Source organism: Macaca fascicularis, chromosome X, assembly GCF_037993035.2.
Source record: "Macaca fascicularis isolate 582-1 chromosome X, T2T-MFA8v1.1".
NCBI classification, from domain to species: Eukaryota; Metazoa; Chordata; class Mammalia; order Primates; family Cercopithecidae; genus Macaca; species Macaca fascicularis.
Genome location: NC_088395.1, coordinates 101,391,008 through 101,416,150, shown reverse-complemented (window position 1 = coordinate 101,416,150; position 25,143 = coordinate 101,391,008). Strand labels below are relative to the sequence as shown.

General features: G+C 37.0%; 1 pseudogene across 1 annotated transcript in view; it reads right to left on the bottom strand.

Moving 5' to 3' along the window:
• The window catches only part of LOC123571178 (homeobox protein NANOG-like), a 48,248-nt pseudogene extending 35,188 nt beyond the window's left edge, over nucleotides 1-13,060 (bottom strand). The window contains exon 1 of the transcript XR_010584097.2: nucleotides 12,935-13,060. The product of XR_010584097.2 is annotated as a homeobox protein NANOG-like (transcript). The remainder of the gene's footprint in view (nucleotides 1-12,934) is intronic.
• Between the last annotated feature and the right edge of the window lie 12,083 nt (nucleotides 13,061-25,143).

Below are 25,143 nucleotides of genomic sequence, written 5' to 3'. Positions count from 1 at the left end.
TGAAGCCAGGTAGCCAAGTGGTCTAGTTCAGTGGTTTCCATCCCTACAAAGCTCAGCAAGCTAAGATCCACTGGCTTGAAATTCTCGCTGCCACCACAGCAGTCTGAAGTTGACCTGGGATGCTTGAGCTGGTGAGGGGAGAGGCATCCACTATTACTGAGGCTTGAGTAGGCAATTTTCCCCTCACAGTTTAACAGAGCTGCAGGGAAGTTTGAACTAGGCAGAGCCCACCAGAGCTCTGCAAAGCCACTGTAGCCAGACTGCCACTCTAGATTCCTCCTCTCTGGGCAGGGCATCTCCGAAAGAAGGGCAGCAGCCCCAATCAGGGGCTTATAGATAAAACCCCCATCTCCCTGGGACAGAGCATCTGGGGGAATGAGCAACTGTGGGCGCAGCTTCAGCAGACTTAAACTTCTCTGCCTGTTGGCTCTGAAGAGAGCAGTGTATCTCCCAGCACAGTGCTCATTCTCTGCCAAGGGACAGACTGCCTCCTCAAGTGATTCCCTGACCCCCATGCCTCCTGACTGGGAGACACCTCCCAGCAGGGTTCGACAGACACCTCATATATGAAAACGCTAGCTGGCATCTGGCAGGTGCCCCTCTGGGATGAAGTTTCCAGAGGAAGAAACAGGCAGAAATCTTTACTATTCTGTAGCCTCCACTGGTGATACCCAGGCAAACAGAGTCTGAAGTGGACCTCCAGCAAACTCCAGCAGACCTGCAGCAGAGGGGCCTGACTGTTAGAAGGAAAACTAACAAACAGAAAGGAATAGCATCAACATCAGCACAAAGGACGTCCACACAGAAACCCCATTTGAAGGTCACCAACATCAAAGATCAAAGGTAGATAAATCCATGAAGATGAGGAAAAACCAGCATAAAAAGGCTGAAAATTCCAAAAACAAGGATGCCTCTTCTCCTCCAAAGGATCACAACTCTTCGTCAGCAAGGAAACAAAACTGGACAGAGAATGAGTTTGACAAATTGACAGAAGTAGGCTTCAGAAGATGGGTAATACAACAAACTCTTCTGAGTGAACAGAGCATATTCTAACCCAATGCAAGGAAGTTAAGGACCTTGATGAAAGGTTAGAGGAATTGCTAACTAGAATAACCAGTTTAGAGAAGAACACAAATGACCTAATGGAGCTGAAAAACACAGCACGAGAACTTCATGAAGCATACACAAGTATCAATAGCCAAATTGATCAAGCAGAAGAGAGGATAACAGAGATTGAAGACCAACTTCGTGAAATAAAGCATGAAGACAAGATTAGAAAAAAGAATGAAAAGCAATGAACAAAGTCTTCAAGAAATACAGGACTATGTGAAAACAACACACTTACATTTGATTGGTGTACCTGAAAGTGACAGGGAGAATGGAACCTATTTGGAAAACACTCTTCAAGATATTATCCAGGAGAACTTCCCCAACCTAGAAAGACAGGCCAACATTCAAATTCAGGAAATGCAGAGAACACAGAAGAGCAACCCCAAGACACATAATCATCAGATTCTTCAAGGTTGAAATGAAAGAAAAAATGTTAAGGACAGCTGAAGACAAACATCAGGTTACCCACAAAGGCAAGCCCATTAGACTAGCAGCAGAGCTCTCTGCAGAAACCCTACAAGACAGAAGAGAGAGGGGACAAGAATCAACATTCTTAAAGAAAAGATTTTTCAACGTAGAATTTAATATCCAGCCAAACTAAGCTTCATAAGTGAAGGAGAAATAATATATTTTGCAGACAAGCAAATGCTGAGAGATTTTGTCATGACCAGGCCTGCCTTACAAGAGCTCCTGAAGTAAGCACTAAATTTGGAAAGAAAAAAACCAGTACCAGCCACTGCAGAAACATACCAAACTGTAAAGACCATTGACACTATGAAGAAACTGTATCAACTAATGGGCAAAATAACCAGCTAGCATCATAATGACAGGATCAAATTGACACATAGGAATATTAACCTTAAATGTAAATGACTAAGTGCCCCAATTAAAAGATACAGACTGGCAAATTGGATTAAGAGTCAAGACCCACTGGTGTGCTGTATTCAGGAGACCCATTTCATGTGCAAAGACACACATAAGCTCAAAATAAAGGGATGGAAAAAGATTTACCAAGCAAATGGAAAGAAAAAATAAAAAATGCAGGAGTTGCAATATAGACTCTGGTAAAACAGACTTTGAACCAACAAAGATTAAAAAAAGACAAAGAAGAGCATTACACAATGGTAAAGAGATGAATGCAAGTGGAAGAGTTAGTTATCCCAAATATCTATGCACCCAATACAGGAGCACTCAGATTCATAAAGCAAGTTCTTACAGACCTACAGAGAGACTTAGATTTCCACACAATAATAGTGGTAGGTTTTAACACCACACTGTCAATATTGGACAGATCAATGAGACAGAAAATTAACAAGGATATTCAGGACTTGAACTCAGCTCTGGACCAAGCGGACCTAATAGACATCTACAGAACTCTCCACCCCAAATCAACAGAATATACATTCTCCTCAGCACCACATTGCACTTATTCTAAAATTGACTACATAATTGGAAGTAAAACACTCCTCAGCAAATACAAAAGAACAGAAATCATAAAAAAAAACTACCTCTCAGATCAGATGACAGTTCAAACAAATTAGAACTCAGAACTAAGAAACTCACTCAAAATCACACAACTACATGGAAACTGAACAACCTGATCCTGAATGACTACTGGGTAAATAATAAAATTAAGGCAGAAATAAATAAGTTATTTGAAACCTATTAGAACAAAGACACAACATACCAGTATCCCTGGAACACAGCTAAAGCAGTTTTCATAGGGAAATTTATAGCACTAAATGCCCACAGGAGAAAGCAGGACAGATCCAAAATTGACACCCTAACATCAGAATTAATAGAACTAGAGAAGCAAGAGCAAACAAATTCAAAAGCTAGTAGAAGACAAGAAATAACTAAGATCAGAGCAGGACTGAAGGAGATCAAGACATGAAAAGCCCTTCAAAAAAATCAATGAATCCAGGAGCTGGTTTTGTGAAAAGATTAACCAAATGGATAGACTGCTAGCCAGAGTAATTAAAAAGAACATTGAAAAGAATCAAATAGACACAATAAAAAATGATAAAGAAGATATCACCACTGATCTCACAGAAATACAAACTACCATCAGAGAATACTATAAATACCTCTACACAAACAAACTAGAAACTCCACAAGAAATTGATAAATTCCTGGACACATACATCCACCCAAAACTAAACCAGAAAGAAGTCAAATCCCTGAATAGACCAATGACAAGCTCTGAAAATGAGGCAGTAGTTAATAGCCTAGCAACCAATAAAGGTCCAGGAACAGACAGATTCACAGCTGAATTCTACCAGAGGTATAAAGAGGAGCTGGTACCATTCCTTATGAAAATATTCCAAACAATAGAAAAAGAGGGACTCCTCCTTAACTCATTTTATGAGGCCAGCATCATCCTGATTCCAAAACCTGGCAGAGACACATCAACAACAAAAAAGAAAATCTCAGGACAATATCCCTGATGAACATCGATGCAAAAATCTTCAATAGAATACTGGAAAACTGAATCCAGCAGCACATCAAGAAGCTTATCCACCATGATCAAGTCAGCTTAATCCCTGGGATGCAAGGCTGATTCAACATACAGAAATCAATAAACGTAATTCATCACATAAACAAAACTATTGACAAAAAAACACATGATTCAATAGATGCAGAAAAGGCCTTCGATAAAATTCACAACCCCTTCATGCTAAAAACTTATTAAACGTGGTATTGATGAAACATATCTCAAAATACTAAGAGCTATTTATGAGAAAACCACAGCCAACATCATACTGAATGGGCAAAAGCTGGAAGCATTCCCTTTGAAAACCAACACAGGACAAGAATGCTCTCTCTCACCACTCTTATTCAATAAATATTGGAAGTTCTGGCCAGGGCAATCAGGTAAGAGAAAGAAATAAATGGTATTCATATAGGAAGAGAGAAAGTCAAATTGTTTCTGTTTGCAGATGCCATGATTGTATATTTAGAAAACCTATTTTCTCAGCCCCAAATCCCCTTAAACTGATAAACAACTTCAGCAAAGTCTCAGGATACAAAATCAATGTGCAAAAATCATAAGCATTCCTATACAACAATAATAGACAAACAGAAAGCCAAATCATGAGTGAACTCCCATTCACGATTGCTACAAAAAGAATAAAATACCTAGGAATCTAACTTATAAGGGATGTGAAGGACCTCTTCAATGAGAACTATATACCAATGCTCAAGGAAATAAGACAGGACACAAACAAATGGAAAAACCTTCCATGCTCATGGATAGGAAGAATCAGTATCATGAAAATACTGCCCAAAGTAATTCATAGATTCAATGCTATTCCCATCAAGCTACCATTGACTTTCCCCATAGAATTAGGAAAACCTACTTTAAATTTCATACTGAACCAAAAAATAGCCTGTATAACCAAGACAATCCTAAGTAAAAAGAACAAAGGAACAAAACTGGAAACATCACACTATCTGACTTCAAACTATACTACAAGGCTACAATAACCAAAGCAGCATGGTACTGGTACCAAAACAAATATATAGACCAATGGAACAGAACAGAGACCTCAGAAATAATGCCACACTTCTACAACCATCTGCTCTTTGGCAAACCTGACAAAAACAAGCAATGGGGATAGGATTCCCTATTTAATAAATGGTGTTGGGAAAACCGGCTAGCCATATGCAGAAGACTGAAACTAGACCCCTTCCTTTCACCTTATATAAAAATCAACTCAAGATGGATTAAAGATTTAAATGTAAGACCTAAAACCATAAAAACCCTAAAAGAAAACCGAAGCAATATCATTCAGGACATAGGCATGGGCAAAGACTTTATGATTAAAACACCAAAAGCAATGGCAACAAAAGCCAAAATTGACAAATTGGGTCTAATTACACTAAAGAGCTTCTGCAAAGCAAAAGAAACTACTATCAGAGTGAGCAGGCCACCTACAGAATGGGAGCAAATTTTTGCAATCTATCCATCTGACAAAGGGCTAATATCCAGAATCTACAAGGAACTTAAACAAATTTACAAGAAAAAAACAACCCCATCAAAAAGTGGACAAAGGATATGAACAGACACTTCTCAAAGGAAGACATTTATGCGGCCAACAAACATATGAAAAAAAAGCTCATCATCACTGGTCATTCGAGAAATGCAAATCAAAACCACAATGAGATACCATCTCACACCAGTTAGAATGGTGATCCTTAAAAAGTCAGGAAACAACAGATGATGGAGAGGGTGGAGTAATAGGAACACTTTTACACTGTTGGTAGGAGTATAATTTAGTTTAAGCATTGGGAAGACAGTAAGGCGATTCCTCAAGGATCTGGAAACAGAAATACCATTTGGCCCAATAATCCCATTACTGGGTGTATACCCCAAAGATGATAAATCATTCTACTCTTAAGACAAATGCACATGCATGTTTACTGTAGCACTATTCACAATAGCAACGACTTGGAACCAACCCAAGTGCCCATCAATGATACACTCGGTAAAGAAAATGTGGCACATATACACCATGGAATACTATGCAGTCATAAAAATAAAAGATGAGTTTATGTCCTTTGCAAGGAGATGGATGAAGCTGGAAACCATCATTCTCAGCAAAGTAACACAGGAACAGAAAACCAAACACTGCATGTTCTCACTCATAAGTGGGAGTTGAACAACAAGAACACATGGACACAGGGAGGGAAATATCACACACTGGGGCCTGTCAGGGCGTGGGGAGCTAGGGAAGGGATAGCATTAAGAGAAATACCTAATATAGATGACGGGTTGATGGGTGCAGCCAACCACCATGGCACATGTATACCTATGTAACAAACCTGGACGTTCTGCACATATATCCCAGAACTTAAAGTATATATAAAAAAACATGCAAAAAAGGTAAAATAATATGAAGCAACTTCTTGGAACACAATGAAATAAAACTAGAAATTAATAACAAGAGGAACTTTTAAAACTCTGCAAACACATGGAAAATAAACCCTATGCTCCCAATTGACCAGTATATTAATGAAGAAATTAAGATTGAAATTTAAAATTTTTGGAAACAAATCATAACGGAAGCACAACATACCAAAATCTATGGGATACAGCAAAAACAGTTCAAAGGAGGATGTTTATAGCTGTAAACTTAATCCAAAATAAGAACATTAAAAAAGAGGAACTGTTGGGGTCCGCGTGTTTCCTAAACAAAGGAATGAACACACAAGACAACACAAGACAAGACAAACATGGCGGCCGCCTCGAATCGCGGGCTCTGCTTTATTTTATACAGTCGTTTGTGGAATGTTACCAAGTCACAAGACACATTGTTGTTTTTCTGACCTTTCCCTGACTTCGTTTGCAAGAGCAGGACTTATGGGGAACGCCCTGCTTCGTTTGCAAGAGCAGGACTTATTGGGAACGCCCTGCTTCGTTTGCAAGAGCAGGACTTATCGGGAACACCCTGTTTGCAAGCACGTAGTCCTCTACATTTCCCCTTTCCTTATTTACAAGTTTGAATTTCTTTTAAAACCATCATTACATGTTGGGCTCGCTGGGATTCGGTGTTTGCCCTTTGGCACCGTCTCCAGCAGACTGTGAAAATGACAAAGGCAAGAACAACAATGAATACATTATTAGAAACAGAGGTCAGCAAAGTTTTTACAGGACTCATAGGGTTCAAAGACGTCAAACTGTGTGCAATACCAGTCATCAAATCTGCACAAGTCAGCAACGGTAACTGATTACAAAATGTTTCAGAAATGTTCTGTGTTAATTCTTGTATTTCTAGGGAAAGATTATTGTGACCAATTAAAAGTCTCTTTATCTCAGTCTAATTATGTACAGTGCTGTTAAAAGGAACAGGAGTAATACAAAATTGGGTAGTGTTCCAATCACATTTCAACAAAACTCGGGTATTCAACACTGTTAGCTGATATCCCAACCAAGAAACCACTTGTTCCAGATTATCTACTCGTTCAGTCAAATGAGCATCTATGTCTCGTTGCTGCTGCCGCAACAAATGTGATTGTTCATGCCATTGTTGCACAAATTCTGCATTTTGTATACTTTGGTGTAGAGCTAATCCAGCAACAGCGGCGGTGGAAGCAATTGCTACAAGGCCTATCACCGCGGTCATGACGATTCCAACCATCCTCCGACTGCGGTGGACAAGATCTTGCATAACCTTGTAAATTTGAGTAACCCCAGCAGATTCACTCCAAGTACGTGTTAAGTTTACAGGTAGCCAGGTTTCTTTTCTGGCTCTTAGTATATATAAATCGGAATGAGACTCATTCCAATTATTATTCCACCAAGTAGTATTTATACAACTTAAGAATGTACAATTGTTTGTACAGTTAACCACCCCTGTATTATTATCCCATTTAAAAATTCCTGTCAACAACAAGTAAGGCTTTCTTACACATGCAATAACATATCTAGAACTATTTCGATGCAAAGATATATGGAAAGGGTTAGCAATATTAGTAAGATTTAAGGACATGTTTCCCACAAAAGTGAACATTGGTTTACCAGCAGCTAGCAACTTCCAAATATGACCTTGTATTTGTGAGGTATTAGCCAAATGTGGCATAGGGGGTGATAGACCACCATCATGCCAAATAATAGTTTCATTGCCATCTGCAGCGATGTTGTGATTACCTATATGCCAACGCAGGTTGACATGGTTGAATTTAGTCTGAAAATCATGTACACTCCAATCTGTAACAAGGTATTTACGACTCTTCCCTTTTACTTTTAACAACAATCGTGGCCCACTACTTCTACATCTAGTCCACTCTAGTTGGGAAACACCTCCGGACACATCAGGGATAGGGCATAAAGATAATGTACTTGGCAGAGTTTCATCAAGTACTGCAGTATGATTATACTTGAAACTTTGAGCCACAACAATCATAGTAAAGGCAGAGATATGACTATGGTTTTAGCGAACAGCCCAAGCCTCATGAGAAAGATGCAGACAATGCGGACTACCCCCAAGACATATAGGTAACCCTTCAACCCCAAATTGATATGAACTATTTACTGTGCCAGTGTCTAATTCAGGATCTTGGTTTAAAAAAGGCGATGGCATCCAAGCAGTATCATTAGTAAATACTGGGACTTCTCTGTCTCCCCAGGCCACACCTTGATATAAGGTTGGAAAAGGAATATAAGCCCAGTATGTAAATTTTCCAGCTGTTACCTGACAATTTACTACGGCCAGCATAGCCAGGAATAAAGTCAGTGGGGTTTTGGGTTGCCCAGCTTGTTGAACAACCCCTTCAGCTTCTTCACTGTTTCAGTTGTCCCCCTGTTGGGGGCTCCGCACGTCGAGTTCCGAAGGTGAATGTTCTCTGAGCGCTCAGATTTGGCTCCTGGAATTCCTTCAGGAACTCTTTGGATCAGCTTCTCTTCGCCATGGCACTGTTTCAACCGTCGAGATGGAAACCAATCGTCTCCGGCACCTGTACGGACAAGAGCATAGCCTCGGCCCCATTGTAAAACGTTTCCTTTTAAATATTTCCCTTGTAAAGAAGGATAATACACCCACAGATTTCTGTTTTGTGGCTTTTCTAAAGGCTGTTGAAAATGTTTTACCTCTGCAGACTGCTGTAATTGGCGCCAATGGTTGAGAAAATTTAAAGTAAAAAGGGCTTTCAGAATTTGATGTTTTGGGGAATCTCGCCCATTTCCCCCTTTTTGCTTTAAAAGTTGTAATTTTAAGGTAGCATTGGCTCTTTCAATAATTGCTTGACCTTGACTGTTAAATGGAATACCAGTGGAATGATGAGTATGGTATAAAGAGAGGAAGGCAGCCAATTTTCGAGAGCAATAAGCAGGGGCATTATCAGTTTTTAATTCAGTAGGGACTCCCATAACTGCAAAGCAAGTAAGTAAATGAGTAATAACAGAGTCAGCCTTTTTAGAGGGTATGGCGTAGCCCACTGGAAATGTGACCACGTATCAATAGTATGATGAACATATTTTAAACGACCAAAGGAAGGAACATAAGTTACATCCATTTGCCAAATGTGATTTCGTTGAATGCCTCGAGGATTAATACCTGGACTTAAAAAAGGTGCAATAATAGGAGCACAAGATGGGCAGGCTCTGACAATAGCTTGGGCTTGACGGCGTGTTATAGAAAACTATTAGTATGATGTAGTTGGTGCTCATCCTGAGCCCGTTGGACACTGCCAATAAGTAAAGAATCAATCTGACTATTGCCAAAAGATAAAGGTCCTGGCAAAGCTGAATGAGAACGAATATGAGTGATAAAAAGGGGGGCAGTGTGGGAAGTAAGAGTTACAAATAATAAAGAAAATAATTTTTGTAAAGGAGTTTGAGGAAATAATGGTAAAGAAGTCTGAGAAATATATTTAGTTACATATACAGCATATTGGATTACAAGGGGTTTGAGGCCAGTCTTGTAGAACTATAAGAATGGCAAAAAGTTCTCCTTGTTGTACTGATTTAAATGGATAGTGAGAAATTTTTGAATTGTCTGAAGTCCAGTATCCAGCCTTTCCATTGCTTGAAGCATCAGTAAAAAAGGTGGGACCTTTAGCTGGAGTGTAAGAGATAGGATTATATGGCAGTAAAGAATATTGTTGCAGAAAAGCAAACAATTTATTACTAGGATAATGCTGAGAAAAAGAACCAGTATACTCAGTGCAAGCCACTTGCCAACCCTCATGAGTTTCCAGCAGAGATTCAATGTATTGATTAGATAATCGGGTAATAATTTTTACAGGGTCAGCACCAAGCAACTGACGAGCTCGATGTCGTCCTTTAATAATTAATTCAGCCAATTTATCAATATATGGGTGAATTTTCTTAATGGCTTTATTAGCCAAAAACAGCCACTCCAGAATATTATTATCTTGGTGTAAAACGGCCCTTGGCGAATGGGGAGTATGAAAAAGACACAACGAAAGTGGAAGATTGGGTGCAATATAATCAAGGTGAGCTTCACTAATTCTATTTTCTACAAATGACAATTCTTCTTCTGCTACAGGGGATAAAGTCCCCATAGGTTGAATACAAGTATTTACAGCTTTAAGATCAGTTAATAAGTGCCATTTTCCTTTTTTTTTTTTTGACAAGACAAACACAGGGGAATTTCATGCAGAAGTACTTGGTTCAATATGCCCCTCGGCCAATTGTTCCTTAACTAAATTCTTTAAAGCCTTAAGTCTTTCTTTAGATAATGGCCACTGTTCCACCCGAACAGGAGTTGTAGTTTTCCACTTCAATTGTAAAGTTTGAGGCTTGTGGACAGTGGCTAAGAGTTTAAAGGATTGTAGCCCATTTTGAACATCATATTTTTGGCAGCTGAAGAAATATGAGGAATGCTTAAAAAGGCACCAAATTGTTGTAAAAGATCACGGCCCTAAAGGTTAATATTAATGGGAACAATATAAAAGAACACTTTTCCTTGTTGTCCTTCAGGTCCTACACAGCTCAGGGGCTCGACATTTTGGTAGACTATAGAAGCAGTACCTAGGCTGGATAGAGTAACCGATACTTGTTTCTTTTTCCAATGATCAGGCCATTGAGCCAAACATTATTATATACATCCGCTCCTGTGTCGACTAACCCCTCAAAAAGTATTCAATTAATTTGCAATGAACATAAAGATTTTTGATCAGAAACTAAAGTTTCTCAGAAAACAGTTTTCCCAGTACTACCGAAACCTCCTTGACGAGACACATCTCTAGATAAGAAAGGAAAAAAAGGCAATAAAAGCAATTATGCAATACATTTCCCTGCCTCTAGGTGCATAAGTTGTGAGACTTGTACCATAATAAGGATTTTATCAGTAAAATCAGGATCAATAATTCCTGGGACCACCATTAACCCCCGCATAGCGTTGCTGCTTTAACCTAGTAAAAGTCCTACATGTCCCTTTGGCAAAGGACCACACACTCCGGTAGCCAGCTTATATATTCCTCTATTAGGAGATAAAGTATAAGGTTGGACAATAGCTAGGTCAGCAGCGGCACTCTGCTTAGTGGCAGCATAAAGCTGAGAAACTAGGGTAGGGTAAGATGTCTTTAAGGAGGACTCGAGGTCATTCCTTGATGTTGTAAGCCACTGCTTACTGGGTACTGGGGTAGGCCTGCATTGTAGTTGTTGGGGCCCCAAGCCTGCGGGCCCCGGCTCCCGTTTCCCGAGAGGGGTGACAGTACATTCCCACTTTTATCAGTTTTTGAACGGCATTCATTGGTCCAATGTCGACCCTTGCCACATCGTTTACACATATCAGATGGTAGCCTTTTTTCTTTTAGAGCAGAAGAGCCTAATTTTTTCCGGCATTCCTTTTTAAAATGACCGGGTTTCCCACATTGATAGCATATACCTTGTTTAGAATTGCCTTTTAAAGCCTTAGAAAGTGCCCCAGCAAACAATTGAGCATTGTAAATAGCTCCTCCAACACCTGCACAAGCCCGAATGTATTCAGCTAAATCAGCTCCACTAGCTTTTAGAGAACGCAGCAATTTTTGGCACTCAGGATTAGCACTCTCAAAAGCCAGAGTATTCAAAAGAATTTTAGCAGCAAGGCCTGAACCTACAGTCTTTAATACAGCATCTTGAAGACGGGCTACAAAATTTGGATACGGCTCAGTGGCTCCTTGTAGGATCTTTACAAAAGATAAAGAAGTTTTACCCACTATTCCAACCTTAGTCCACGCTTTTATAAACAAGGCTTTAATCTGAGTGAGAGCAATATCATCTAGGCCTGCCTGAGCATTAAGAGTGGCGTATTGTCCTGAACCCGTAAGCTGCTCTTCAGTAGCCCTGGGGGATTTCGCGTAGCATTTTTTTTAGTTTGTACTTTTGCTTCCTCCCACCACCAACTTTTTAATTGAAGCCATTGCGAACGATCAAGGACAGCCTGTCCCAACGTTTCTCAGTCAATAGGGATCATCATATGTTCTGAAGAGAAGGAATCGAGAAGGCCAAGGACAAACGGTGATTGAGGTCCATAATTAGAAATTGTAGCTTTCATTTCTTTCAAAAATTTAAATTGTAGGGCTGTAAAAGTCACATTCTGGCCACCGTTTGGGAACTGAGCATTGGGGCCAAAAGCAGCCCGTGTTATTGGGAATAAATCTAATTCCTCGAAATCATCCTTTTCCTTCGATTCCTTCTTTTCTCCTACAGGAGGAAGAGGCACAGAGAAAACCTGACCTGACATAGGCAAAGAGGTTGGAGGTGGAGGCAAAGGGAAATCCTTTTAGCAGAAGGGAAGGTAACAGGGAAGGCTCATGGCGGAGAGATAGGAGAAACAGGAGCAGCGGTATATTGCAATTTTAACAACTGTTGTAACATCTCTAAAATGTGCTGCAAATCAGAATTTCCTTCAGATGAAGGAGGCATTAGCTCTTTTTCCAATTCCTTGTCCTCAACAACCGGGGCATAAACATGTTCCTCTCTAAGATTATTTTTCTCTAAAGCTTCAGATGCCTCACCTCCTGTGGCAGTATCACCATGCTCTGAGTCAGTTTCAAGTAACTCTAATGCCTGAATAATGGAACTACACACAAAGTCCACAAAGTCAGAGGCATCATTTGCCCTCGCTGATGAGCTCGACGCAGTACTTTAACCACTTGTAACCATTCCTTTCGATTTAACTGCACTTTGGTTTGATATTGAAACCAATAACAATGTTGTTCAACATGGGCAAACAATCACTTCAAAGTCTTATGTTCCTTAACTAACTTTTACTCCTATAGACATCAACAGTCCCTGCAGTAACCACAAATATTCAGAGGCCAGAGAGGTGGAATTCCCCATAATTTTCCCATGGGTCCCCCTTTCTTTATTTACCTGCCCGGGGTGTTCCCCCTCCGGTTCCTTGCTCTCGTGGAGCCACGGACCCTGCTCGCTGTGCCAGATGTTGGGGTCCGCGTGTTTCCTAAACAAAGGAATGAACACACAAGACAACACAAGACAAGACAAACATGGCGGCCGCCTCGAATCGCGGGCTCTGCTTTATTTTATACAGTCGTTTGTGGAATGTTACCAAGTCACAAGACACATTGTTGTTTTTCTGACCTTTCCCTGACTTCGTTTGCGAGAGCAAGACTTATGGGGAACGCCCTGCTTCGTTTGCAAGAGCAGGACTTATGGGGAACGCCCTGCTTCGTTTGCAAGAGCAGGACTTATTGGGAACGCCCTGCTTCGTTTGCAAGAGCAGGACTTATCGGGAACACCCTGTTTGCAAGCACGTAGTCCTCTACAGGGAACAACTAAAAATAAACAATCTAATGATGCGTATTAAAGAAAATCAAAACCAAACAGAACCAAAAATTAGAAGAAAACAAATCATAAAGATAATAGCAAAATAAATAAAATGTAAATGGAAAAAAAAAATAAAAAGACCAATGAACCAAAACGTTTGCCTTCTGGAAGTTAAACAAAATTCACAAACCTTTAGCAGACTAAGAAAATAAGAGAGAAGATCCAAAGAAATGAAATCAGAAATAAAAAAGAGACATTACAACTGACACTGAAACAATTCAAAAGATCATTAGTCGCTACTATGAGCAACTATATGCCAATAAATTGGAAAATCTAGAATACATGAACAAATTCCATGACACATATGATCTGCCAAGAACTGAACCAGGAAAAAATCCAAAACCTGAACAGATCAATAACAAGTAATGATATTGAAGCCATAATAAAACGTCTCCTAGTAAATAAAAGTTCGGGATCTGATGACTTCACTGCTAAATTCTAATAAACATTTGAAGAAGAATTAATAGCAATCCTACTCAAAATATTCAAATAAATAGAAGAGGAGGGAATACTTCAATGCTCACTCTTAGAGGCCGGTATTACCCTGATACTAAAACCAAACAAAGAGGCATCAAAACAAAGAAACAAATGAAATACCTGCAGGGCAATATCTCTGATGAATATTAATGCAAAAATACTCAAAAATACAAACTGAATTTAGCAATACATTAGAAAGATCATTCTTCATGATAAAATAGAATTTACCCATGGGATACAAGTTTGGTTCAACACACTCAAGTTGATGTGATGAATCATATCAACAATATGAAATGCCATATGATCATTTAACCTAATGCTGAAAAAGCATTTGATAAAATTTAACATCCCTTCATGATAAAAAAAACCCTTTAAAAACTAGGTATAGAAGGAACATAACTCAACATAATAAAAGCCATATATGGCAGACCCACAGCTAGTATTACGCTGAATGAAGAAAACTGAAAGCCTTTCCTCCATGATCTAGAACACTACAAGGATATCCACTGTCACCATTGTTATTCAACATACTGGAAGTCCTAGCTAGAGCAATCAGAAAGGAGAAAGATATAAAGGGCTTCCAAATTGGGAAGGAAGCCCTCAAATTATCCTTCCTTGTAGAGGATACAATTTTGTATTTGGAAAAACCTCAAGAGTCCACAAGAAAACTATTAGAACTGATGAACAAATTCAGTAAAACTGTAGGATACAAAATAATGTACAAAAATCAGTAGCATTTTTATATACCAAAGGTGACAGTGTGGAAAAAATAAAACAATAATCCCATCATTTACAATAGCCACACATAAAATCCAATACCTTGGAATTAACTTACCAAAGGGAAACATTTCTATAATGAAATCTATAAAACACTCATGAAAGAAATTAAAGAGAACACCAAAAAAATAAATAAAATACTCCATGTTTATGAATTAGAAAAATTAATATTGTTAAAATATTCATACTACCAAAAGCAGTTTAGAGGTTTAATGAAATCCCTATCAAAATACCCATGACATTCTTACAGTAATAGAAAAAAAATTCTAAAATTTATATAGAACCATGAAAGACCCAGAATAGACAAAGCTATTCTGAGCAAAAAGAACAAAACTGAGGGAATGGTTACCAGAGGTTGGGAAGGGTAGTGAGGGCATTGGGGTGGGAGGTAGGGATGGTTGATGGATTAAAAAAAAAATAAGAAAGAATAAATAAGATCTACTATGTGATAGCACTATAGGTTGACTACAGTCAATAATAATGTACATTTTAAAATAACTTAAAATAAGAGTGTAATTGGATTGTTTGTAACTCAAAGAATAAATGCTTGAGGTGATTGATATCCTATTCACCATGATGTGCTTATTTCACATTGCATGCCTGTATCAAAACATCTCATCTACCTTATAAATTTTTACACCTACTGTATACCCACAAAATTTTTAAAAAATAAAAAGAGAAAACAAGAGGAATCCCATTACCTGACTTCAAATTATACTACAGAGATATAGCAACCAAAACAGCATGGTACTGGCATAGAAACAGACATATGGACCAATTGAATGGAAATCCACACACCTACAGTGAACTCATTTCCAACAAATATGCCAAGAACATACACTGGGGAAAACACATTATCTTTAATAAATGATGCTGGGAAACTGGATATCCATATGCAAAAGAATAAAACTAGACCCCTATCTCTCATCATATACAAAAATCAAATCAAATAAAAATTGATTAAAGACTTAAATCTAAGACCTCACAGCATGAAACTACCACAAGAAACATTGGGGAAAATCTCTAAGACATTGGTTTGGGCAAAAATTTTTTGAGCAATACTCCAAAAGCACAGGCAACCAAAGCAAAAGCAGACAACTGTGATCACATCAAGTTAGAAAGCTTTTGGACAGCAAAGAATACAATCAACAAAGTGAAGAGACAACCCACAGAATTGAAGAAAATATTGGGAAGCTACCCATCTGACAAGGCATTAATAACAAGAATATATAAGAACCTCAAACAACTCTATAGGGAAAAAAAATCTAACAATCTGATAAAAAATGGGCAACAGATTCGAATAGACATTTCTCAAAAGAAGACACACAAATGGTAAATAGGCCTACAAAAAGGTGCTCAACATCACTGATTATCAGAATAGTGCATATCAAAAGTACAACGAGCTATCATCTCTCCTGAGTTAAAATGGCTTACATTTAAAAGACAGGCAATAACAAATGCTGATGAAGATGTGGAGAAAAGGGAACCATTGTACCCTGTTGGTGGGAATGTAAATTAGTACAATCACTGTGGAGAAGAGTTTTGAAGTTCTACAAAAAAACTAAAAATAGCACTACCATATGATCCAGCAATACCACTGCTGAGTATATACCCAAAATAAAGAAAATCAGTGTATCGAAGAGATATCTGCACTCCCATGTTTGTTGCAGCACTGTTTATAATAGCTAGGATATGGACGCAACCTAAGTGTTCATCAACAGATTAATGTATAAAGAAAATGTGGTACATACACACAATGGATTGCTATTCAGCCATAAAAATAAATGAGGTCCAGTCATTTGCAATGACATGAATGGAACTTGAGATTATTATGATAGGTGAAATAAGCCAGACATAGAAAGACAAACATCACATGTACTCACTTATTTGTGGGATCTAAAAATCAAAACAATGAAATCATGGGCCTAGAGAGTAGAAGGATGGTTACCAGAGGCTGGGAAGGGTAGTGGGGGCTGGTGGTGGGGCTTGGGAGTGGCTAATGGGTAAAAAAAAAAATAAAAAGAATGAATAAAACCTACTATTTGATAGCACACCAGGGTGACTATCGTCAATAAGAACATATCTATACATTTTTAAATACTTTAAGTAATGTAATTCAATTGTTTGCAAGTCAATAGATAAATCCTGAAGAGGATGGACACCCCATGCTTCATGATGTGCTTATTTCACATTACATCCCTGTATCAAAGCATCTCATGTATCTCATAAACACATACACCTACTATGTACCCACAAAAATTAAAAATTAAAAACAAAAAATAAACAAGTATTAGGACTCTTAGCAAGTTAACTATGTACAAGATTAGTATACAAAAAAACTGTGCCTGTCTTAAAACCATAATAAACTCATAAAATATAAACAAAAATTCTGTCTAAGAATGTCTTAATAAAAAATGTATAGAATTTAATACAAAATAGTGGTGACTTCTTATTCCCAGCTAATATTTTTTTGAATTATAAGCCATAATACAACTTTTTATAAAATAGTGCAATTTTGCTAATGTCTACAATTAGTAGGTATACCAATTTTAGAATAATGTATATCTTATTTTGCAACTGTGATCATTTTCTGTGTGAAGTAAGTTACCTTGTCTTTACTATGGGCATACATGCTACGCAGAAAGTTACGGTATGCATGAATACATGCTGTTCTGAGCATCTTATCCATCTTGCATTTTCCATGAGAGTCCTTAGGTAACTAAATTCTTTCACACAATGACAGTTATATGAAACTTGGAAACATGCTGGATAATAACACTAAAACTTTGAACTCATTTGAAACATAAAATATTTTACTAGAAATATACATTGGAGTTAAACAATACACATAAAATATACTTACTATATGCTGTTGATTGAATCGTGTCTCCACAAAATTTGTTTATTGAACTCCGAACTTCCAGTACCACAAAATGTGACCATATTTGGAAATGGGGTCATTGCAGATGTAATTAGTTAAGATTAGGTCAGTAGGAAGGACCGTAGTCCGATATGACTGTTACTCTTAGAAAAAAAGAAAATTTGGACACAGAGACAGACATAAACACACATAAATGTAAGATTATGTGAAGGACCAAAGGAAAAAGATGGTCATCTATGAACAAAGAGGCCTGGAACAGATCTTTTCTTTATAGCCTTCAGAAGGCACTAATTAGGCCTACACCTTGATTACAGACTTACGGCTTCCAGAACTGTGAGCCAATAAATTTCTGTTGTTTAAGCTATGTGGTTTGTAGTATTTTGTTACATAGGCCCTGACAAATAAATATACTGTACATGGCATGTAATTAAAACCATATGTGCTTTATAGACCACATAGTTTGAAATTATTCTCTTCATGGGCAACTGCTAATGTGGTAAATCTTCAATGATGTTAGGATTGCAGGAGAGCACATTGTTGAAAGGTTAACAAGGGCACAGGAGATGAGTCAAGACTAGTAGTGAGAGCCATAGTATTCTAACTCACAGATTACAATGATAAAGGTTCTGTGAGGTTCATATCCCTAAGTGGAACGCAGAATGATGATACCTAGAGGAACTGACACACTTGGTCTTAGCTAATGATACCTTATTTATTTGAGTATTGCTTATAGATTAAACCCTTAAAACTCTTTTCTCACAGAATTTTGAAAGTGGTGAAAGGTCAAGTTTACTACATTGAGAAACTCTTCCTGTATTGTTTATATGGCCTGGCTTTATTCATCTTCCGTTTGTTTTCCAGAAGACCACAGAACTTATTTTGACATAATGATTAGACAGAAAAGTTTAATTTCTCGGGTGGCTTATTTTTCTTTATTTTATTGGGTTATCTCAAGTTTTTTTTTTTTTACTCCAGATCCCTTTAGCAGGTTCCAAATCTTACTGGATAAATTTAAAACTCTTTAAAAGAGTACACCTTACTCTATATGGTTTGGTCCTTCTCAACTTCTTTAGTCACATCTGATCTCATGATCCCATTCATTATCTGCATTCCAGCCATTCTGGCCTTCCTTCAGTGACTTTAACTCACTAATCTCCCTCTCATAAAGAACCTCTCTGTCTCCCTTCCTACTTTAACTCTTGTTTATATTACACTCCTGAACTCAAGTATAAATTTCTCCAGGAAATATTTCCATATCTTTCTAGAGAGGTCACTTTGATCAAATAAGTTTGATATCCTAACTCTATATTACTCTTATTTTTATACATTGTGTTAAAATTTATAATTATCATCTGTTGGTGATTTTGATTATTTTAATAATGTCTACTTCATTAACCAGATTATAAAATTGAAGATCACAGAATAATCTGCTTTTATTCACCATCATAACTTAAGTGCATACAACATAGTTGTTGTCATAGTAGCAGTTCAAAAGGATTTTTTAAAAAAATAAACATATTTATAGACAAGTAAACTTTTTGGAGTGTGACTCTTTTGCAATTATATTTTATAAAAATAACATTTATAAAGTCTACTAATTCTACCAATATCAGATGGAAATGTTTTTGGATTAGTAAAATCAAGTATCGAAGAATCATAAAATTTTCAAGCTGAAATTAACTCTAGATTCGGTTTAGTACAATGATTTTCTAACTTGATAGATTTGCCTCAGGGATTACTGAGCGGAATTGAGAGGAAAAGGCCGATAAAGCAGAATTTTGGGATCCCAACATTGGAAGTCGTTCCCCATCCAAATTCTACTTTTATCTATTTTATAAGTTGGAATTTCCCTTAATTTTTTTAATAAAAAAAAAATTTAGTAATTAAAGATTTTTGAAATGCTGCTCTATTTTAACTGTCATTATTTTAATGACAAGAAAACTGAGTTTCAGTGAGGCTAAATTACATGAATAAGGGCACACATCTAATTAGTGTCAGAGCCAGGACTAGAATATAAATAATCTGACCCCTAGCAATTTCAGGATCGCTACTTTACCCAGAAATAAAGTAGTACTTACTTCTTAAGTTGATCTAATTGTGGTTCTATAGTTAATAAAATGAGTTAAGAGGCACGTGAATATGCAAAATGAAGCAATCATGACTCCTCGTGTTTTCAACCAATGAAATCTATAGACTCTTATGTATGGCTGTGAGTTTTGAGATGCATGTTAGTAAAGCAAAAGGAATATAAACTCCTGTCTCCAATAAATCCTAATGTGTTTGAGTCCCAATTCTACCATTTACTAGCTTTATCATTTAGGCACAATGCTTAACCTGTCTCAGGTTCGTTTTACTCATCTGGAAAATGGGGACAATTATCTCATCTTCAAAATCAAACTGTTTTGAGAAATAAATTAAATATATAAAATTGCCTAGCACAGTGTTTGGTACGGAATTGTCAGTAAGTTTAAGTTCACTTTTTACTACTCCTTTCCTGTCTCCTTTCCATTTTTGTTTACACGAATTTATAGATCTGTGACTTACAAACATATCTATACATATTAAACCTAAACATGTGTTTTGTCTACATACAAGGAATTAGGATCTATCAATAAATAATGATATATAGGGAATTCCAGGAAATTATTTTTGTTAACATTTCACACTCATGTCTTAGACTAATTACTATCTTCTTATTCTAACACCTAAAATTATCTTAAGTCAACAAATGAATGTTCTTCATAATGCAAATATGAATAGAATTCTACTTAGTGCATTTGATGGACTTCCTTTCTTTTCTAATCTTATGCACTATTCACGTTTATTTTTGTGTTGTGATTTTGTGTGATGATAGATATGCTAAAATGAAGGAAAAGGCAATTTTTAAAAATAAACATATATTTCATTTTATTCTGAATTCTTGTTCCGCTGTGTCTATTAGTTTAGGCTGTACTCCAAAAGTAATCCTAATAGATATGTATGTATGCGTATGTGTAAATATATACATATATATGTTAGAACAATGTTTTTTATGGAGTTTCTTTTTTCTCCACTCATACTCACCTATCAGCAGGTATTAGCATGTATCAGTTTAGTAACTAACATAATAAGGCAACTATCCAGCTTCCTGACTTAAAAAGAAAGTTTGCAATTCTTACCCTCTAGTGTCATCTATTGGTTTCATGTTAAAATTACAACTGTTGTCTTGTACGAATTTTCTCACCTGCCTACTAATTTTTACACTACTATGATAATAATGTTTAAGCATATTATTTTAAATTAGAGTTGTTTAACTTACTTATTGATTAATATTTAATAGGCTTCCCAGGTCTCTAGCTTATGGATAATATCATTCAGACACAAATTGTTCCATTGAGGGAGAAATTGTATTAAAACGTTTCAGTAACTGAAAACTACCAAACATTACACAATATTCTCATTGCACCCCCTGTTATAAAATAGTAAAATCCAATCCAAAATAAGCAATGTATCTTGAAGTATTAGATAAAAATATAAAGGATATTTATTTTCAATGTCTGAATTAGTCACATTTTGCATTTTAAAATATCTGTTTTATATAGTCCTAAATTCAACTCAAAAGAAACTACTTTACGTAATAGTGAAGCCAAAATTCATAATAAAAAAATCTCCAATTTCTTTTTTTTTTTTTTTTTTTTTTTTTTTTGAGACGGAGTCTCACGCTGTTGCCCAGGCTGGAGTGCAGTGGCGCGATCTCGGCTCACTGCAAGCTCCGCCTCCCCGGTTCCCGCCATTCTCCTGCCTCAGCCTCCTGAGTAGCTGGGACTACAGGCGCCCGCCACCGCGCCCGGCTAATTTTTTGTATTTTTAGTAGAGACGGGGTTTCACTGTGGTCTCGATCTCCTGACCTTGTGATCCGCCCGCCTCGGCCTCCCAAAGTGCTGGGATTACAGGCTTGAGCCACCGCGCCCGGCCAAAATCTCCAATTTCATATGTTGAAATTGTTGGTAACAAATACTTCAGAATATCAATAGTTTGCCAGTACTGGAACAACTCATCAGACTAACACAATCTGTTAAAGAAATGCTTTTGAAGAGATTGAGTATGCATTGGTAAATCTGTTTATCATGCTATTTCCATATTCCTTTTCATAGGATTTCAGAGAAAAGCTAAAGTATATAGAAATTAAAAATGAAAAATTGTTGTTGTAGATGATGTATTTCAGAGAAACAGATCTCTATGTTTGTTATATGGCTTGAAAATGACTCTTATTAGTTATCCTGGAAGGAAATTTTATTTTATTCAGCTTTTACAATATACTGCTGCATATTTTTACATTCAGTATTCAGCAGTTCTAGGTCTGTGATTTGAAGCCTTAAAGCTTTTAAAAATATATCATTGATGCAACAGTTGAATTAATTAAATGATAAGCTCTGGATAAAGGTATATATAGACACCCAAAACTTGTTTTATTATTTTCTTCTACTAATATATAATTTTACAACCAGCCTATATGAAACTGAAAAATATAATGTAGCTTTTCCATTGCAGAAATAGCTCTCAGTCTTTTATTCTTATTGAATTCTTTTTAAAAATAATTTCGGAGTCAATCATTGCTTACTCCATGTATTTTATTGGGCCAAGAGATAACAATTTTGTTATTAGGTCTAAGAAGCTGATTGTATCACCATTGGTCACTCAACTAATTAATACAAAGGCAATATTCTATTAACACTAGGTGGGTTTTTTGTTTGTTTGTCTGTTTGTTTGTTTTTGTAGGGGAGCAATCACTGGACTGTGGATGAGTTCACTTTGGGACCAGTTCCTGTATCTACTCATATCTAACTACAGGGATAATTCAAATTTACTCTCTCTAATTTTCTCTCTCTGCTTCTATTGGCTGGTGTCTTACCTACTGTTCATATAGTATTTTGCACTAGAATAGTATGTACAATATATAATAATTAATTAATTATGGATTTTGCAGTGTAATTCTAACACTATTTGGAATTAGGTCAAATTTCACAGTTTAAAGACCCAGTCTTTGACAAACTCCTCTCACTTCAGGCACCACTCACTAGTTCTGGGTTTCCCAGGTCACCTGAACTTTTGATAAACTGGCAACAAATTTAGAGGTTTCTGCTCTTCTCCCAGGTTCTATAATTTTCTGGAACAAATAGAAATCTGGCAAGTGATACACTTACTATTACAGTTTTATTATAAAGAAATCAAATTAAATGTTGAACACAGTGGCTCATTCTTGTACTTCCTGTGGTTTAGGAGGCTGAAGTTGTAGGATAGTTTGAGGCCAGAAGTTACAGACTAGACTGTGCTACATATTGAAACCTTGCCTCGACAAAAAAAAAAAAAAAAGTAAAAAGTAAAAGAAATTGGCAGGTGTAGTGGTGTGTGTCTGCAGTCCTAGCTGCTAAGGAGGTTGAGGCAACAGGATTACTTGAGTCCAGGGGATTCAAGGTTGCAGTGTTCTACTATCACCCATTGCACTCCAGCCTGTGTGACAAAGTGAAACCTTGTCTCAAAAAAAAAAAAAAAAAAAAAAGAAAGAAAAGAAAGAAAGAAAAGGATACACATTAGGATTAATCAAATTAAGAAACATATACAAGGTCCGGAAGGATCCAAAATGAAAGGTTTCTGTAATCTCAGAATTTACTACCTTCTTGGCACATCGATTTGTGTCACCCATCAGGAAGCTCACCAAATGGCAGGAGTCCAGAGTTTTTAAAGGGTCTTATTACTTCAGCATGATTGGTTGAATTGTTGGCCATGTGATTGAACTCAATCTCCACTCCTCTCTTTTTTCTGGAGGTTGGGAGGTCAGACCAATATCACATGGCTCAGAAATCCAGTCTTCAAATCATATGTTTGGTCTTTTCAGCATGGCCAGCACCCATCTTGCAACGACCTACGGGTCCATCATGAGTCATCTCATTAACATAAATTCAGGTGTGGTCTGAGTGACCTACCGGGAATAACAAAGATATTTCTATCACTTAGGAAATCCAAAAGTATTAGAGGTTCTGTTTTAGGAACCAGGAACATAAAACAGACAAATTATTTACTGTAAAAGAGCTGGCACTGTGAGATCTGGTATATCCATTTAGGATTTTACCCAATATCTTCAACTTTAAGACAAAAGACCTAGTCATAAATGTTACCCAAATTTTCAGTTCAAAGTGTATTTGTTCCATGAAATATTTTTTAATCAATACTACTCAAAACTAATCTTTTTCTCCTCCATTCGATCAGAGTTCTTCATTTGTAGTTACTGACCTACACATAAAAACAGCTACAATTGAATTACTTAAATGAATACATATTTTTCTCCCCCAAATGTCTGATAAATTTAGGGTAATTTTACTCATATTAGTTCTGAATGCACAAAATTAAAAGTAAGATTACAATAGAAAAAAATGATAAAAAATGATGAAAAAAATGATTCAAACAATTGACAAATTTTTAAAACTACTTGTTTCACTGAAATTCAATTATCTTTGTTTTATCATGTTTGTGATGGTTAATATTGAGTGTGAACTTGCTTGGATTGAAGGATGCAAAGTATTGATCCTAGGTGTGTCTGTGAGGGTGTTGCCGAAGGAGATTCACATTTGAATCAGTGGGCTGGGAAAGGCAGACCCACCCTTAATCTGGGTGGGCACCATCTAATCAGCTGCCAGTGTGGCTAGAATACAAAGCAAGCAGAAAAATCTGAAAAGACAAGACTGGCCTAGCCTCAAAGTCTACATCTTTCTCCCATGCTAGATGCTTCCTGGCCTCGAACATCCAACTCCAAGTTCTTCAGTTTGGGGACTTGGACTGGCTCTCTTTGCTTCTCAGCCTGCAGGCAGCCTATTGTGGGACCTTACGATTGTGTGAGTTAATAGTTAATAAACTCATATATATATATAAAATATATATCTAGATATATATATAATAAACTCATTCTATATAATATATGATATATATATTATATATATATAATAAACATATATGTGTATGTGTGTGTGTGTGTGTGTATCCTATTAGTTCTGTCCCTCTAGCGAACTCTGACTAATATGGATTTTGGTACCAGGAGTGGGACTAGAGGAAGAGAATATTAAGGATAGAGTTGTTTCATTTTGGGGTTTCTGGAGTTGGCTGTTTAATATTGTTAGACTAAAAAATGCTAAGGTCTCTACTTCTAATAGTACGGAGAACACTGAGAGACCTTGGTGTGAACTGTTTAGAAAGCTAGGCAAAATTAATGCATTTGGAACTCCTGATTCACCGCTCGTGAGTTGCAAGGAGTTTAGTGACTCTATACATAATACCTTTGACTACATGCGAAGAACCAAGAAACATAATGAAGTTGGTTGGTTGCTCCTAAGTTCAGTGGACAAAGTGATGAAAGAAAATGATGAACTCAGGGATTCTAACTCCCGGCATCAGAAGCAGATACTGAGCATCAAATCTGCTCAGACTGCCCTGAGTGAGAGTCTTATCTTTTGTAGAGAAAGAACTGAAATTGTGGAAAAACAGACACAAGCTCTGATCATGCAATTGGCTGACCCGAAATGAAACATGCATGTACAGCCTCGTCAGGTGTCTACTGTTAAAGTGACAG